Consider the following 19257-nt stretch of genomic DNA (forward strand, 5'->3'; position numbering starts at 1 on the left):
GCTGTACTGAGGAAATCAATAGATCAAGTAGAATAAATATCTCACTTGTGACTTTTGTTTGTAATAATATAGTACCATGAAAGGCATAATGCGTGCCTAAGAAATATAATGACCCTTCAAATACTAGATGGCTGCAGGTGCTCGTTTGGTTTCCAGATTTTAGAGAGCTAGCTATTTATTTCCCTGAAATCATTAAATGAATAAGGAGATTATCTTACTTTACTAACAGCAGCTGAGATTTTCAGAGTCAATATGTGATTCATCTTGATAGATTGGGGCTTGCTGACCTAACCCTGTAAACTTTTCCACTGAACCTAGTGCTCAGTATAGAGTACTCCCATTGACTTCAATCCGGTGACTAATGTTAGTAAGAACAATGGCCCTGACTCAGGAGAGCACTTAAGTACTTTCTTAGGTGGGGATGCTTTTCTGAACTGAAGCTTGGCAATAATTATGTAGGATGGAGTCTGACTTTTGGGCAGGAATCACTTTATCTACCATTAAGATTGCTTTCTCTCTGCTAGGGTGAAGAGGGGCACCCAGGTAACAAACAGAGCACTGCCTCATGCTCAGTGGTTTGGGCAGAGAAAACCTTGGCCGAAGAGTCTGAAAAGTGTCATAGGATTTGTGTTGACCCTATTTTTAATGAATAATGACTCCACTGTCAGGAGTCAGAGCAGCAGGCTAGATTGCCTCCAGCTGGCCTTGGTTACCCAAGTGAGCCTGGCTGCCAATAACCTGACTACTTCCAGCTGGCCCCACTTAGCTGCATGAGTGTGGCTGCTTGAAAGCAACAGCTTCTTCTGTGACCAAAAGGCCACTTAACGGGACACATGCCTCCCTGCTTCTTGGCTTCATTCTTGCTCTTAGTTCCTGGTGCCTGACTCCTGACACCCCCCACACCTCTTTGCTCCTGACTCTAGTCCAGATCCCTGACATCTTCTGACAGCTGGCTCCTGGCTTGTGGTTTCAGTTTGGTGATTACTCACATCCCAGAGCCCTACAGCTACTGTTGTCTGCTCCAGACCCCTTGGCTAGTTGCACTGGTCTGAATTCCTACTTCCTGTCCTTGATCCCCCTGGTTTGTTGCTTTACTGAGGGTGACCACCTACACCTTAGTTTCTTACAGACCTTAGTGTCCTGATCCCCTTACTCTTGAACCTTATCAGGATGTTGTCTGCTTTTGATCCCTGGGTTGTAGGGTCAAGCCTGCATTGCCCACATCCTAGTTGTACCCCTGAGATGTGTGCAATAAGGTACATAGAATACAGCCTGTTTTGTTACTGTTTATGGGGAAATGAAATAGGGATATTTAAATGAGTGATAAAGTCTAAATTCTACTGGGAGTCAAGCTTTTGGTTGTTAGAAATATTTGGCTCCTAAAAGGTTTTGTGGAGCTCTGGGCTCAGTGCTGGGAAGTACTCAGTGCCTTCAGTTCCCACTGATTTTTACAATTTGTAAATGTGCTTTGTAATCAATAGGGGGAAGAGGGCTTAGGACCTAAAAAATGAGGTGGTAAACTAATAATTACTAACTCACAGTATCTGTAAGTTGCTGAAATAGCTACCTGAATGAAACTGTGCATTTCATTCAGAGTTGTTGTTTTTAATGGAAAAACAAATTTAAAAAAAAATCCATTTTTATATTTTGTCTTAGTTTTACCTTACTTTTAAGTTGAAAAAACTGAAAGTGTTTGCCAAATTATTATTTTTGTTCAAGTTTTCCAACACTTTTGGTGAAAAACACTGACCCTTTTCCAAGTATCTACAGAGCGCACATGCCTATATTAAAATGCAATATTGTTAATAAATCACAGCTTTTCTAAGGTTGACTCTTTTTTTAGCTGAATTTTATCCACTAACTCCTGACTGAACCAAGTAGTTTATATATAACTACAGAGACCCTCTGGAAAGCATCTAGTCTTGATTTGAAGACATCATGGTTGTTTGGAATAGTTAAATCTTCACTGAGTGTCTGGAGGCTGGGGTGGAGCAGGTGCTAAGGTCTCAAGTTAGAGGCCATAGCAGAAGCACTTGCAGTACAGCCTTGTCAGATTCCAATGAATCTATTAATTCTGCTAAATACCTTGTCACACAAGGACATGATGAAGGAAGGATACTGTGCTGTTCATTTGAGAATTTCAAAATGCATTAAAATACTAATTAAGTCTCTGACAGTCTGGAAGAAAGTGCAAGTATTAATACACAAATTTACAGAGAGACTGTGAATTACCCAAGATCCTGTGCTTGAGAGAAGGAATAAAGAGATTAATGTAGGCTCAGGAAGATGCAGAAAATGGCCAAATGGAAGTAATTACAATTCCTTTACTTCCAGTGAGATGGTCAGAGCTTCTGAGCGCCCCAAGGAAAGAGCCTGAAACAGTCAAATTGAAAGACCTGCAGTTGTATAGGTCAGGAGTGGGAGGTGTTCAATGGTGAATGAAGCTTTCTGATGGATGAGTGTCTTTGCAGAGGACACCAGTTGGAGAAAAGTGTACTCTTTTCTTACTTTGAACTGGGTTATATAAAGTTTCAAGGCTTTTTTTTTTTTTTTTTTTTGAATGAAGGCTTCTTGTACTTGAGGGGGAGAACTGTGTATAAAGAGAAGCACTTGCACACAGAAAGGGAGGTACACCATTTCCCTTTGATTGCAAAACAGACATTTGGGGCCAGATTCAGAAAGGAACTTAAATGCCACAATTCAGAACACTGGGGCCTAAATGTTAAGCCCTTGGTCCCTGGAGTGGATTCTGGAACCCAGAATAAGGACCCGGGTTCACTATATGGTACATGGGGAAAGTTAGGCGTCTTGAAGTGGGAACTCCAAAAATCAGCACCTTACACAAAGGGCTACCTAGAGCTACCAGCTGGAAATTGCCAAGGAAAAAACATTTCATCTTAAATCCTACCCACCTCCATGCCTTATTTGCCTGTTTCCACTTGGATTTCATCCCCAGGAAACCTCTCAAGAACAGACCAGGTATCACAATCATGCTCTAGGATGCAGCTAGAGGAGGTGGTGGTGCTGTTCCATGCTTTTATACAATATCTTAGGGTCAGCGCATTTGTCCAGGATGCTAGAGGCCCAGGTTCAATTCCCTTCTTGGCCTGAGAAAATTCAAACTCCTATGTCTCCAAAGAGACTACTATAACAACTGGACTATGTGCTGTTTGGAAGAAAGCACTCTCCACCCCCCCTTTTAAAAGCTATTCTGCTATTACAGGAAAGAATTCAAGATTCACTGGGTCAGAGAACAAGTGTATGAAAGGGATTGTGACTTCCTACCTAGTGGTCAGGCCATTCACCTGGGAAGGGGGTGAGTGGGTTTCAATGTCTATGTATGCCATTTAGCCAATAACTGTTTCCAGTGAAATAGATTAATGATTTTTTTCAGAGTACACCTACTAAATTTGGCACCTCAGAGGGCACAGGTAGGGGAATGCCTGGTTTTAGGATTCTGATACAGCTTAGCTGCCTATACATTTGCTTGGGGTGGGTGGGGGGTGTTTTAATTAAAGTGGTTCCTGGACAGCTTCTCTAATTAAAATGGTTCACCTTTATGTGTATTAAGCCCCTGCACATTTACAAATGGCTGCAGGACACTTTATTTAAGCCTCATTTGATGACATTTAGATACACTGCCTCCGTGGCCATTTTAAAACATGTGGGGGCTTAATACACATGACTGTGAGGTGATGCTGGAGCGTTCCAATTAGAATGTGGAGCAGGCTAAATTAATCAAGTCTGCTCTCTGATGTGTTCTAATTAGAACACAAACAAGCAGGTGTATAGGCAGCCAAAGTAATCATCAAGCTGTTCAGCCCTTTGGAGACTGCACTTTTGTGCAAGCCCTATATAAGTTCTTTTTAGGGAAACTTGAATGTTAAAAGTTGATATGTGTATAGCATTTAAGGGCTTCTTGGGTCTAGTGACAGCTGGGTAGGATTGCAATTAGTGCCTAAAGTCCACTCAAGTCCTACTTTAGTTTCTATTGGGGGGGGGGGGGCATAAGGGGGAGGTCTAGCTATTGGAGACTTTCCACTAAGGGCCGTGTTTGGTAGATGAGACTCTTCTGTGGCTATGCAGCCAGAGTTGGGATCCACTCAGCATGCTCAGTGAAAGAGCCTTTTGTCCTTAAAGTTTGAGCAGGTGCTGAAATATTTTGCTGTGCTGAGGCATTGAGGAGAAAGTTCAGAGTTAGTAAAGCATCAAATTAAGACAACTGCAATTTACTGAGGGCATGTCTTCTAGTGTATTTAACTGATTAAATTAAATGGCTCCAGAGCTTCCCATTCACTAAGCTCACCACTCTCAGGAGCTTTTAAAATTAATTTTCATTCTTTTCCAGAAAGAACACAGAAACTACTACATCAGGATACAGAGGGAAGAAACCCACTAAAAATAAAGGGAAAGAGTGGACAGAGAGTGGAAAAGAGGGAGAGAGAGACTGCTCTTTATTGACAGAGATAAGAAAGCAAGATCAAAAAACCAGGAGGGATGATAGCAATGAGAGAGAAACAGCAAATTTGGTTTGGATCTGGGGTGAATCTTCATTTTGCAGTATTATTTTCTGGCCTTCAGCCTGGTACCAAGAAACCACTTCTATCAAGTGGATGAAAGATTAAAGCCAGAAATTAAATTGTTTGAGAAAAAAGATTTATGGCTCACAAGGTACTTCAGAATCTAAAATAAGATCAGTTTTGCCATGCGTAGTATCTCTCAACCCCTTTGAAAACTCTTGCACAGAAGAAAATGTCTTCACATCTTTGAGAGCAGGATTCTGTTTCTACCACAAGAAAGTGATTTCTTGATACCACTGGAATGTGGTTTCTAGTACAGCATTTCTGCTCAGAGTATTCCCCTATCATTTGTAGCATTTTAAGAATTAATTTACAGCAGAAATGGAAAAATATTTTTCATCCATATAATAAATACAGTCCTAGTCAGCTGAGTAGCTTGTTGCCCCATTCATAGACATTAGGACTGGAAGGGACCATGAAGATCATCAAGTCCAGCCCCCTGCCCCAGACATCTGATCTCAGAGTCTGAAACAGATGGAGAAGTTCCCCGTGTTCTGCTTGACCCTGCAGACCGGCTGCCAGTCAGATGGCGGTAGTCCCTGCAGAGCTCAGGCTGCCATACTATTGAGGTGGGACTACTTTGTGGTGGGTAAACGGGGGGAGGTCTTTAGGTCTAAGCACCTTTCACCAGCACTAACTCTTCTTCCAAGAAGAAATGTTTTCTGAGGACAGCCCTTGTCAGGGCTAGCTCATGGCCAGAGTCTGCCCCCAGTGATACAATGTTTGAATGAGCTAGATTCCACAGCTGTGTTTGGGAGTTCCTGGGATTGGTTGTTAGGACATGCTCCTAGATATTTAAGGGCCTCATTTGGCTGTAGGACTGAGGTAGGGCAATATATACTGGTATTTGTTTTATAGGATCATCTAGAGATCCTGTTTGTAAAACACAGTAAGTCTCTAATACAATAACCTGGTTTACATTTCTGAATTAGTGACTCTTTAGCTGCAACCCTGAGAACAATATTGTCAAGGATGAGAAGAGGAGGATCAAAAGGAAATGTAGACCATTAGAGGACCCTAGAAAAGTATAGAGGCTGAGAAAGCGATCAGGGGCTGGGAGGTAACAGGCAGAGATGCAGTCTAAAAAAAGTAGGTGGATGGAGATTGGGAAGAGAAACAAAGAGCTGAAATGACTTGTCAACGTAATGCAACAGGCCAGAGGTGGAACCAGTAATAGAATACAAGGCTCTAGGCTCTCAGGCCAGAAATCTGTCCACTTTGAACACACTACTGTCTCCTCCCTGCCCACCTAAAGAAGAAATGCTGATGAGCTCTAGAAGGGAACTAGTCAGTCACCCTAACTAAAGGGAAGAGCCCTACAAAGTGTGGAACATACAAAAGTTTATGAGGAGAGAGCGAGCAAGGAATAAGTAAGAGATGGAAAAAGGATTAGCTGATTTTTTTTTTAATTAGCACATTAATACATCTACTCTGCAAATGTCTTTACATCTGTCTTGCTGATTAAGCATATCAGCCAAATCCAAAATGCTACTTTTAAGAAGCAAACTAGATGTAAAATATTCCCCAAGAATCCTTTGCTATTTTTTTACCTGAAGTGGCAGTAATCCATTGAAACTAACCTTTTTCCAAGAATGAAAGAAGATAATTTGTTTTTTGTAGTTGGATGCATAGAAGCCACATCCAAGACATGTTCCTTCTTTTTGCTTCCTTTCTAAAATATAGGAAATAAACATTTAAATTTGTCTTCCTATTAAAGTGCTACCATCCTAATACAGATCAAAGTTCATGTCTTTTTGTACATATGGAAAGTAGAATCTGGTGAAATCATTACTTTGTTGAAAGCCATGGCAAAATTGCTTATGACTTCAGTAGAGTAAGCATTTCGCCTGAGAAATATGAGAGAAGATCTTCCAGATAGCTTTTTGTAGCCCAAAGCTGTGACTGGTTTTGAAATAAGGAGGCATTTCTAAAACAGCAGAGAGATAGGACACAATGTGTGATCTTGTCTAGGATTAAGAAAGTTCCGTATTTCAGATTTTATTTTCCATGATTTCCTATTGCATCTGTCGCCATGGTCACTATGGTTGGGCATTTTAGTTGCAATCATTTCTAGAATTGGGCAAGCCAATGAATCTGAAGTCAGAGCCAAGCCAAAGTATCTGGTTTACCTCCACACACATAAACATTGGTTAGTCCTTCAAAGGACTAGCCTGGGCATGGAAAATATGAAAAAACACCAAATGATATACATAAGGCACTGTGATTGCCAAGAAATAATGACAGTATTTGTTTTCACTGGCTTGTTCCTCTTTTGCTTGTCCATGTGCATAGGCCCAGAGACAAGTCAGCCCCAGGCGGTGAGTTGGAACCACCTCTAGTGGCTTGCCTACCTCTCTCCCTTGTACATTCAAGGCATCTCATTAACTTGGAGCTGCCATGGTCAGAGGCTTTAGTGACCCCACACATCATAGAACTGTGGTGAGTATTGCCAGACATATCTTTATGAAACTAGCATCACATGGGCTTTCAGACTGGGGTATGGTGGGGAGGCAGGGGGGAATCTATTTAAAATCAAACAGCGAAACATAAAAGAAAAGAAAAATACTCCCAAGATTTGAGGCTTTTAACAGGTAACCACAACTCTTCCTTTCATGCTTTCATTACCTTGTATCCGCTCTCCCCCCTTAGCTTAATCAATTAGGCTTATCTGTTTCCATCTGCTTTGTAATTAACAGACTGGTATCTGGTGGTTTAAAAACCTACTCATCTTACTCATTTAGTGCTTCAGAAAGGTTTAGATTTAAAAGGGCTTGTACATCTGGGTTGAATTCCACAAGTATTTTCACATATCCTGAGTTGAGAAGAGCAGCCATGTATTGGATAAGCTGGCGTCTGAAGGTTTAAAGCTTTCTGGTTAGTAGCTTAGTAAGATTTAATTTTTGTATTTCATGGTAACTTTCAGAGAATATGCTCCTTGGCTTATGTTTTCTTTTTTTCCTTAATGTGTCTTTGCTTTTTCTTGTTGCTATGCCATCAAACTAGAGGTCTGACTTCAGTTTCTACATGATTACAAAACTACTTCACTTCTGCTTCTTTACCAGAAATAGGTGTCATGTGTTTAAAATTAAGATGATTAAAATGAAATGGGTGTCATTGTGCTACTTGCTTTGTTGCACTTTACTGAAGTTACCTCTCCTACCCATGATGTCATGGCTATAGTTGGATCTTCTCTGCTAGTGCTGTCTAACATTGGTTTGGCTGGGGTCCTTACATGGTGCTGGCATATGGCCCCTGGGCTACACATCACACCAGCTGCACACTCCTCTGGGGTCCTTCCCTGCTTCATGGGCTGAGCTGGCAGCACATAGCCTCCAGTCTCCTTTTGCATGGACCCACCCCATCTAGGTAGGCAGTGCCAGTGGCATGCGGACACACTGTGCAGGCGGTGTGCAGACCTCCAGGACCTTTCCTGCCATGCAGCAGTGGGAGAGATGCCCATGGTGGACTGGTAGGCTGCACGTTAACTACTCGTGGGGCACCAGTTGGATTGGCCAGATCTATGCCTCTTGGCCAAACCTATCAGCCTCTGTTCTTATTGTGTAGTGGTATATTTTCAGTGTGGATTTTTTGTGGTGGGTGGCTTGAAACAGAGAGATTTATACAATGATCTCTGTCAGTGGTAGGTATCTGATTCTGGTATTCAGACGTAGGTGCTGGCTGGAGGGCAATGTGTTACTGTAGGAACTGTGGCAGTGAGCATGTAAAAATACCTATTCAGCCAAAGGCAGTGAATCAAAAATACATCGTGTCTCCTAAAACCCCCAGAGATACAGGTACAACATGCACGTAAGAATATATTCAGGAAGCTGCATTATGCAGTGCTGGGTGGTTCACAGTGTGTAATAGCTTCCTTTTTCAAACTGGCTAGTATTCCTAGAGGTGTTAGCAGGGCCTATGTTTGTCTGGTGTCCTACCGAAGGGGATGTGAGATGAGCAGACTTCTATGAACCCTCTCAGCCATTGCAAATATGAGGCCTGACTGGGGTTTCTATATTTTTGAGAAGAGAGAATCAATATTCTGGCTGCTGTAAATGCTGAAAGTGACTGACATGGTTTAGTGACCCATCTTCCTCCCTGCCAAATGTGTGATGCCTATAAATGTCCCAAACTGACTTGAGATCTGTACCTCCATTGTGCTGAGTCCCATACCAGTGCACAGCAATATGGCTGCCTACCCACATGCTTGTGGGTAGGGGTTGGGGTGTTTTAATTAGAGTGGTTCCCAGACAACTGTTTTAATTAAAATGGCTCACTGTCATGTGTACCAAGTCCCTGCAAGATTTTAAAGAGGTTGTAGGACTTATCTGAAGCTCGTTAGATGAGATTTAGATAAAGTGTCCCCATGGCCAATTTAAAATGAATGGGGGCTTAATACACATGACAGTGAGGTGATGTTGGAGTATTCTAATTAGAATGCGAACAAATGCATCTATAGTCAGCCTATGCTCTCAGTGTCCTAAAAAGCATAGAAAATTTGGATTGAAAAATAGGAGGAAAAACATCAGCATAGAGATAAGAAACCTACTTCTGCTATTGACCAGCTGGACAAGGAATTTCCCAATACCTAGTCTGCTGTGCTAACCAACTGACCATGGTGCCTCCTCCTTATGATGCAAAGCTGTGACAAAAGCCTGACCAGTTGGAAAGAATGCCAGACAGCGAGCTGTATTTAACAGGAAGAAACTGGCCTGAAAATCATGTTATTTATCTTAATGATGCATCTTTCCAATTGTGAGATGAGTTGTTTTAGTCTATTTTAAACAATTCTGTTTTCTCTGAAATTATTTTTTTTTCCTGGTATGTGCATGTCAGCATATTTTTTAGAATCCCCTTCCTACTTTCCACTTACTCAACTAACAATAATTTACTCTTCTTAACACAGCCATGCTGGCCTACAGCAGACATTCAGTACTGTTTGGGGAATCATGTGAGAGGCAAGGATTTCTTAGGATATCTTTTATTGCATCAGCTATGTAGCTGGGATAAAGTTAGACAAGCTTTCAATGCAAGGGATTCTTCCTCATGTCTCTGATCAGAGGAAACAAAGCACAGCATAGTAAAACAACAGCAGAGGGGAGCTGCTGAGAGAAATTCTCAGGGGTAGCAGACACACAGCAGAAGAAAAGCTGCTTATTGGGAGATTAAGGCCTATCAAAAGGAAAGAGGGTCATTTTCACCTTTCTGTGGAAGGAATTCAGGAGGTGGACAAAATATAACATGCCATGCACCTGATATCAGTGTTTAGTCCTTGGTTATTCCAGTCCATTTCTGAATTTTTGTTCCCAAGTTCATGTTTTAAAGGTAGATTTTCCTTGAGCATGAGGATGAGTGAGGTCAGAAAGGGAGCGATTGTTATGTGAGAGATGTGCTCCTAATGGTGTGTGTATGTCTCTGTCATCTGTATTTTTCCTGTGAGGGTTCATTCTAGTACATAGTTGCTGTTCATTTTACCCATGTAGTTGCCATAAGGGTACTTGGGTCTTTGGATCATGTAGATCACATTTTGGGAAAGGCATGTGTAGGAACCATGGATTCTGACTTTTTTTTTTTTTTGGGGGGGGGGGGGGGGTTGTCAGTACATCTCCATTGCCAGTACTATCATGTTAAGCATTTCTTGCCAAGTCGAGGTTTGTGTTTCACTTGATGTTGGGTAGAGGAGAGTTTGCTTCTGATAATGAGTAAGCAAGGTTAGGGGGCTGTGTTAAAGCCAGGAGCAGAGGGCCTGGGAATATTTACCTCAAGGTCTGGTCTTTGTTGAGTATAGGCTGTAGTTGTTTGGTGATTCTTCTTATTGGTTTCAGTGTGGGACAATGACCTGGTGACCACCTATAGGGAGTTTTTTTTTTTTGTATTGTAACAGTTTACTGTGTGGTATTTAGTATCTCTTTCAAATGTATGATCTATTTCTCTACTGGAATGTCCTTGTTGTATAAAGGCAGATTTGGGGAATCGGGCAAATGGCAGCTGTGATGCTCCTGCCACTAACGTTGTGTAAAAGCAAATGAAAATGTGGCATTGAAACGTGGCATGAAACAGACTATAGCAAGTTCTTCTAATGTTTCTGAAATGCACATATTGTGTGTTTGAAAGGTCAGTTTAGTGGATATCCAAGGTACCAAAGTTCTCATTTTCACATATCCTTGCATAATAATTCCTAAGACCCTTGTTATGTGGATGACAATGCTGGAGGGAAAAGTGATCTTGCAACTAGTACTAACCAGGATGTGGGACTCTGTGGACTTTTCCTGATTTTTCTGGAGTTCCCCATGGACATCTGAGATAGGAGAGCTGCTTCCAGCTTGGAAGTATCAAATAATTAGCAGACATTTGGGCAAAAAAAGTTTCCTTTCAACATGTGTCCTAAAATATGAGGTTTTAAAGGGAATAATGCTTTTACATTTTTGTTTAGGATACTTGAGGTCTTGCTCAGTCTGCCAGAGATGTCAGCAAGCTGCCCTCTTTTGTTTCTTGAAAGGGTGTTGTTTTGTTAAATACAGAGCTAGCTACACCGTTTTAACAAAGGCTACTCTAATCTCTTGGAAGTGTACAGCAGGGATCAATTTGGCAAGGTGTGAAGGGCTGTATCACCTTTCTAATTTATATTTAAAATTGCAGGTAGGCCTTTCAGCAGTCTCCCTGGGTGGCTTAGGACAAGCACTGAATATGGACCTGAAACACCCTTGACTGGAAGGCCAGTTTTCATAAACTGGAAAAAAAGATACATTGAGCTCATATATTCCTCCTGGGACAGTGAACAATACGTAGATGTGACAGACTTCTGTTTGCTACTGATGTGGTATAGATTAGTATCACTTGCTGAAACATTACATCCCCTACTGTCAGTAAAATGAGAGGTTGTATACATGAATCATTGGCTGCATACACACATTCAAATGACCTGAGAATTCCCCTGGGTTTGTTCTCATGGTAGAAAAGCTTGCCTGAAGATGCCTGAACAGACATTTGAATGATGAGACCCTGAAGAGCAGGAGGGGACATGCTCTGTTCCCTACTCAGCTAGAGTAATATATTCCACTGAGCAACACAGTCTCCCCAATGGGGGAAGGAGCAAAGCACTCTGGAATGCTGGGAACTATGTTGTGACTTCTCTCAGAAGTTTAAGTCCTACAGATATTTGCTCTCTTAGGAGAAACTCTCCTGGGAGTGATTTTTAGCCCTGGCTATTCCAAGGTTATTTTTCTCCTGGAGCAGCCATTTTTGCTCTGGGAGAAAAATCCTGAACATCTGTGCTCTTGTGACTTCTCCTGGGACAGCAGTGACAGTCTACATGTGGCTATTGTCCACCTTTTCCCAGGTTGGGACCTGGAAACTATGGGCATTTAGGTTTACCATGGCACCAGTGATGTGCAACACAAAAGGAAGACTAAATCCTGCTTGCATTCCATAGCTTGGCCAGTAGCTGTGCAGTGCCTACTTACTTAGAATTTTTCCAAAGGAAAGATTTAAAAAACCCATAAAATTATACTTGTTCAAGCTGTTTACATTTCAAGAAAATCTTTCTCCCCCCTGACTTTGGTCAGCAAACTGACCAAGTACCAGGGAATTCCTGTGCTGAGCACTGACATGTTACATGAGTGGCTCTCAAATGGGGTATCACAGCACCCTAAGGAGCCTTAAGACCCTTTCAAGGGTGATGTGGGATGTCATACAATGTTATCACTGTTAGGTGTGGAAACATGTTTGAAATCTCTGGGTTTATCTTGTAAAACAGGAATTCATAATATTAAAAACACACTCTGACCTGTTGTCGTTTTTTCTGAGTTCTTTGCAAGAACTCTTATTTTTCTGTAGTCATAAAGTGTGAAAACTAAGAGCTGGTATTTTCTGAGGGGTGCCTTGAGCCTAATTCAGGGTACCTCCAGTCTAAAAAGGTGAGAACCACTGACTTACAAACTGAAAGCCTGTTGGATTAGGCCCTAATATTTGTGTAAACATGGGTTTAAGGTCAGCATCAGCCAATCTTAGACCTCTGGCTTGGATATGTTTACAAATAGGTCTTTATAAAGCCTAATAAGTACACTTTTTAACTCCAGGGAAATACTTTTACCTCTATGATTGCAACCCTAAATGCAGCAGCCTTGTCCTGGTGCACGAGAACCAACACCTGGAAGTGGTGAGAAACAGTTGAATCAATCCAATAGCATAACAAGTGGTGGGCAAGCTGGGTACCAGCCCTGGGTGCCAATTTTAGATGGGATAGTAGAATGGCAGGCCCTGGGCCTCTTGTGCCACTGTAGCACCAACCTGTATTTGTGGAACTCGGGCCCTGCAGTAGCAGTCTCTGTGCCAGGATATAAGTACTTGGGACTCCCCACTCAGGATGCCAAAATTTATGAATCAGTGGGTTGTCTTTCATTGTTGAAGCTGAATGAGATGCAGAGAGTAAACAAGCAGCATGGGTACTGAAAATATAATCTTATTCAGGGATCCTAATTCTCTAGTAGCAGTAGAGTTCACTGGTAACGGAGGGGAAATTTCCCCCCATTTTGTTGCAACCAAGGTCCATTTCCAGAGGGCAAAAAAATTACAATTCTGGTGGCAAAAAATGGGGTCAATTCTCCCCCCAGCAGCAGTGAACTCCATTGCCACTCTGCAAAACTGTGATTCTCATGGCTACCCTGACATCAAGCAACATGATGTAGTTTGCTTTTGTGGACTTAAGAGATACTTTCTGCTGAAGTTTTTTTTCACCCTCTGTGATATTTAAAAATGTATTTTGCTTAATCATTTATATGCATTGCTGATCTCTGGAGAAATTAATAGGAATTAAAGTAATGGCTATATTAACAGACTGGCAAACAATACCTTTATTAACCTTTTACCCTAGGAGAAATCTTTACACCTCTTCATATCAAATTCCTCATCCAAGATACCGCAGGCTTGACAATCTGACTTAATCAACCAGGTTTTGTTGGGCTAGTGGGGAGAAAACAGTGTGAGGAGCGAGATCTAGAGCAAGGATTCCTTCATAGAAAACATCTTTCCTTTAGGTATCGTGGCTGTGAAGAAGAACATCCCATTTGGTCTCAGTGGCTATGATGGGGCTTGGGAATGGGAGTATTCAGAGAAAGCTATCGGTGAATAACTGTAAACCAGGCCTTTGCATGCAGTAACAGACCTATTCATTCAGCCTGACCATTTGTGCATGTCAAGTAAGAGATTAGGGGCTGCAAAAAAGCTTCATTGAACTCTAGGCCACTAAAACACTATCCTTGCAGACTCTCTGTAAATGTGACAACCTTGTTAAGCTCTACTGCTTCCAAAGGTCTGTTAGCTAGTCATTCCCATGCTTTCACATGGTCTAGGAGGTAGAAATCCCTTGGCCAATTACCACCTAGAAATTAAAAATACACTTTTGCCTCCCAACAGGATTCCAACTCCAGATCACTAGAGGTTAGTGTAAATACTCATCAATGTTCCTTGAACCATAATTGTTCATTAGCTTGGTCTGCAGTCAGTGGAAGGACTAGAGGGATGCAGTGCCAATCTTTCTTTATTTCAACTAGTAGCATTTCAGACTTCTTTAATGCTTCCAAATTTACTCTTCAAAATAAAGAACACAGACCTTCAAGAAATATAACCTATTCCATTGTTAGGCTCGGATTTGTTGTTCACATGGGCTGAAATTCACCTCAATGTGGTGGGACAATGAAAAGGCCTCTTTGGGCTACATGGAGCCTATGCTAAGGAATGACAGTTGAGTGAATGTATGTGTGTACTGCAAACACCTACTAGTTACAAGAAAAAAAAACTTTGTGTGCCTGTCCAGGATAGACCAACATGAATGGGAAAGTGTGTAGGCAGGCTGGCATGGCTCAAGATGGGTTGTGCAGCCATGTTCACCCAGCAGCACCAGTAACCTATACAACTGGTTGGGGGGGGCCTAGACAGCACAGCATAGGAGCCTGATACCCTGGTCCTGCTTAGGGGGAAGATTGTTCTTCAGCATTTACTCTGCACTACACCAAAAAAAGAGCCCATCACCTGAAACTGCAGTGTTTGGCTTGGATTAATGCCTCCTAATAATTCCCTACACAGAGAGGCCCCCTCTTCAGGGGTTGAAGGTGCTTGGTGTCTTGCAGCAGTTAACTTAGGAGCAGGCTGAGAGCATGTAACATCTATAAAGTGCATTCTGGAGGAAAGGTACTGAGCATGTAAACCTAATGGAAGTCATTATCATTATGGTACTCTCTTATCCCAGCTCAAATCACTGATGCACCTTCTGCGTCCAGCTGACCAAGCAGTATTTCCTGCATTATAGGATTCTGATTTCAGTTCCATTTTTATGTTCATTACTTTCTTGGAGAGCTACAATTTCATTATTAGTACATCAACATAAGTGAGCACTGATTTATATAAGGGAATTTCTGAGCATTAGTTAAAGGTTTGTTTTGGGAACAAAATGTGCTGCTTCTGCCAAAGACTGACTCCTTGTTACACAAATACTTATAGATGGAGTTGCAAAAGCTTATTAAAAACATTGTTAACTGCAGCTCTGATTGTTTTGAATATAACATAATGGGATCAATATTTGATGATTATTTTGTTCCCAAAGACCATCATTGTTGCAAGTTGGATGGTTGGAAGGATTGTGCAACGATCACTTTTGTTTAAGTAAGCTCCTGTTTATCATGTTCTTGATATGATTTCCAAGGGTTAAATGTAGGTCCAGATTCTGTGCCATGATTTAGGCACATAAATGTCATTTTGTTCACACTGCTAAAATCCCTGAAAAACACTTAACACAAAAGGCAGATGGGTCCTCCTTGTCCTTTCTGCTTTTTTTTTTTTTGCAACTCATTCATAGTGTGCCGGCTGATGGTGTGTTTACAGAAGAGAACGCAATATGGATTTTCAAGGATTTAAACAGGACAAATCAGGATCACACTAAGTCCACTTAGATGCTTGCTAAATGGAATCAAATCTGGATCATAGCTTCTGCAGTATTCTAGCTGAATAATCCATGGCTTCAGAGAAGCAATTCACAGCTTCAGTGGCCTGAATCACAACTTCAGAAGTCACTGTTTCAACAAGCAAAAACAGCCCCCACGCTGCCCACAAAAAAACTCAGTAAAAAACCCAGGTAATTAACTACTCTACTACTGCATGCAATTTGTACCTATATATAGGTAGGTAGAAAATGTGTTTCACCACAGCACTGAGGTGTCATATTTTTCTCACATATGGCACCAACTTTTCCCCCAAAAACCTGTCCCCAAAACTGGGGTGCATGTAGTAAGTAGGAAAGCTGTTTTTATGACCAGGATGGACACTAGGGTTATGTAAAGCTTTGGTAGCTGATTCAATGTGGAGCAGATTCGGCTCTTTTTTTTTTTTTTCCAGTGACTGTATCTCTGAATCAGAATCGAATCGGAAGACCAATTAAAGGCTCCAAATCAATTTGGCTGACTTAGAGATTCAACCATAGACTAAACAGGCAGCTGACAGCTGCCTCCAGTGGGTAAGTCTGTTGGGGGTGGGAGAGAGGGAAGGGAAGAGGCATGGGGGAGGGAGGGATTGGGGCTGGGACAAACTACCCAGCTGGGGCAGGGATGGGGTGGGGGTTACTTTTTTTTTTTTTTTTTTAAGTACAAGTAAAGGAAGCTCTGCACTCACTGGCTCTGGCAGCAGTGATTGGGGCCTCTGGGCACTCGTGGCAGAGCTCCCCCATGCAGTGGGGGGCAGTAGGGCAGCTCCACATGGCAGCCGGAACCTGGCAGCACTTCATCCTTAGCGGCCCTAGCTCCCACACAGTGTACAGTGCCCTGCTGAGCCACACTGCACCCACACCATGGAGCAGTTGTTGAGCGGGTGCCAGGCAGGGGGGTGAACCCCTCTGCCTCCCCACACTGTGCCATGCTGTGTAGGGGGTTTTTGCCACGAGTGCCTAGAGGCCCCAATCATCACCCCTGCAGTTGGTGAGCATGGCACTTAAAAAAAAGTGCCAGGACTAGGCTGGGGCTGGGTGGAGGAAGGGGCCAGGCAGGGCAGCCATAGGGGCTTCTCCTGTGGCTCTCCCCACCTGGGGAGAGGCAGGCACAGCTGGAGAAGCTGCAGGGGAATGTGCAGCCACCTGGCTGTGCTTGCCTCTCCCCAGCCTATCCAAATCATCGAGTCTCTCCAAATTGGTTCCAAATCTTCTGAAGCTGATTCAGCTGAATCAATTTGGGACAGTGATTCAAATCAAATCATTGTCCTCTGAATCAGCTGAATCCAATACTTCCCTACTCACACAGGACTAATGGTCCTGTTCCACTGTACAAAAGCTGTTGCATTACTATTCAGGCAGCTAGGGGAATCAACTGATTGAATGGCTCATCGTTCTTCACTCTGAGGTATTAATGATCAACTCCCCTTTTTAATGGTCTTGACATATAGGTGAAGCATAAGTGCTGACATGGGGGAGAGGGGCACAACTCTGCACCACCACCTCAGTGAGAAGGCACAACTCTGTGCCACCACTCCTGCCTCTGCTGCTGCTAGGCATTGGGTCCAACTGGACTGCAGTCTTGCTTCCTGCTGTTAGTGAAGAAATCACATCACTGCTGCAGGTCCATGTACCATGCCCTGCTGTCAGGGCAGAAATCTGAGGTGGGGCAGGTACCTCACCATGCTCCTCTGATGTCTCCAATGGGTCTTGATTTATCATCAATCAAGCCAGCCTTTCTTAGGGCAATTTCATAGATTTCATAGACATTAGGGCTGGAAGGGACCTCGGAAGATCATCGAGTCCAGCCCCCCGCCCAAAGGGCAGGACGTCAGCTGGGGTCATAGGATCCCAGCAAGATAAGCATCCAGTTTCATCTTGAAGGTGTTCAATGAAGGCGCTTGAACAACCTCCGGCGGCAGGCTGTTCCAGACCTTGGGGGCTCGGACAGTAAAGAAATTCTTCCTTATGTCCAGCCTGAAACGATCTTGTAGTAGTTTGTGACCATTCGTCCTCGTCATCCCTTGGGGCGCTCTGGTGAACAAACGTTCCCCTAGATACTGGTGATCACCCCTGATAAACTTGTAGGTGGCCATCAGATCACCCCTGAGCCTGCGCTTTTCCAGGCTAAAGAGCCCCAGGGCTCTCAGCCTGTCATCGTAGGGTCTGCTTCCCTGACCCCTGATCATGCGCGTGGCTCTTCTCTGGACTCTCTCAAGCTTCTCCACATCCTTTTTGAATTTAGCTTTCTTCTACCTGCTTCTAGTCTCTATACTCCTGTTTCATAGCCTTGGAGCTGTTAGCTCTTCTCAAAATCATAGATGCATTCATAGAGACCAGTCTTTAGCAGCATTTAGGGTTTCAGCTTTAGTTAAGCAGGAAAGGGAAGGTGAATCAGCTAAAGATTAGGCGCTCGCTCGCTCTCTCTCTCTCTCTCTCTCTCTCCTCTATGCAGCTGTAACTCTGGAAAAATCACTTTTTTGTCATTCTGTCTTTCAAAAACTATATATACTCGGAGGCATGTCATATGTGAGTATAAATATACCACATTTTCTGCTTTTTTATGGATGCCCTCAGGCCTGTTAACCATCTACATTGTAAAATCTAAGCTTGATCCATGATGACAGTTTACCACAACCTTGGGAACTTTTTTGACCTCCAGGACTTGAGGTCAAGCTTCCTCTTAGTCCCCTCACTCTTTGGATTTGGAATTCACATGGGAGCTGCAGTTACAAACACAAATTCCATCAGCAGCAATCTCAGAATTTCCAATTTCTGACTTCTGACCTTTTTCTACATTACTTCCTGTCTCTACTGTCCATGGAGGATAAGTAGTTTACAGACTGTTTCCTGTTCCTTGAGTAGAACCCTACTAGGAATCAATGTGCAGCGGTCCCAAGGTAAGATATAAGTGGGAATGGGCAAAGTGGACAGAGAGGGTGCTATCCACATCACTCCTATTTGTGCTGCTAGCTAAAGGTAGATAATTAAAAAACAAGCAAACAACAAAAACCCCAAACAATGAGAGGCCATTACTGAGATCTGCAATTGTCACGAGCAGGTTGTGTCAGGCCCTGTATTCAGACAGAATATGCTCTTGTAGGAAGAATGAGGTAGACAAATAATTATTTGTGGCCTTCTTTGTTCTTTGAAGAAAGAAGAGGAAAATAGATCTGTCCTTTAATGGGAACTTTTAAATACTGGGCTGATGAAGTCTGGTTTCTCACCAAGGGTAAGCTTACATGTTACATTTAGACCATACTAAGTGCACTTAGCACAAGTTAACAAACTTTGTGGATGCTCACATGTTAAGTGTGCTTTGCATGGCTCCCAAGTTATGCCACTTAAAGGGAGGGTTAATTCTTGGCCATGCTACCTATCTTGGGTACCTTCAGTCTGTTCCACATAGATAAAACAAGCAATTTGCAGTCCTCCAGTATTACAGGATGTACCACTCTCAATCTCCCCTCCACCAGTCACCCAAACCCAGACCAGAGATAGGAGCCAGGACACCTAAGCTCTAGCCATACCCCTGTTTACCATCCTCTAGTGGTAGGTCAGTGCTGTGCAGGCAAAATTTCTATTGACCCTTAACATGCAACTGCTCACAGCATGTTCTAACTTTTAAAACTGCTTAACATTTCATACTAAATACAATGGATAACTTCACCTGACAAGTTGAAGCCTGTCGTATACTCTGTAGGTGTA

Source organism: Alligator mississippiensis, chromosome 5, assembly GCF_030867095.1.
Source record: "Alligator mississippiensis isolate rAllMis1 chromosome 5, rAllMis1, whole genome shotgun sequence".
Taxonomy (NCBI): Eukaryota; Metazoa; Chordata; order Crocodylia; family Alligatoridae; genus Alligator; species Alligator mississippiensis.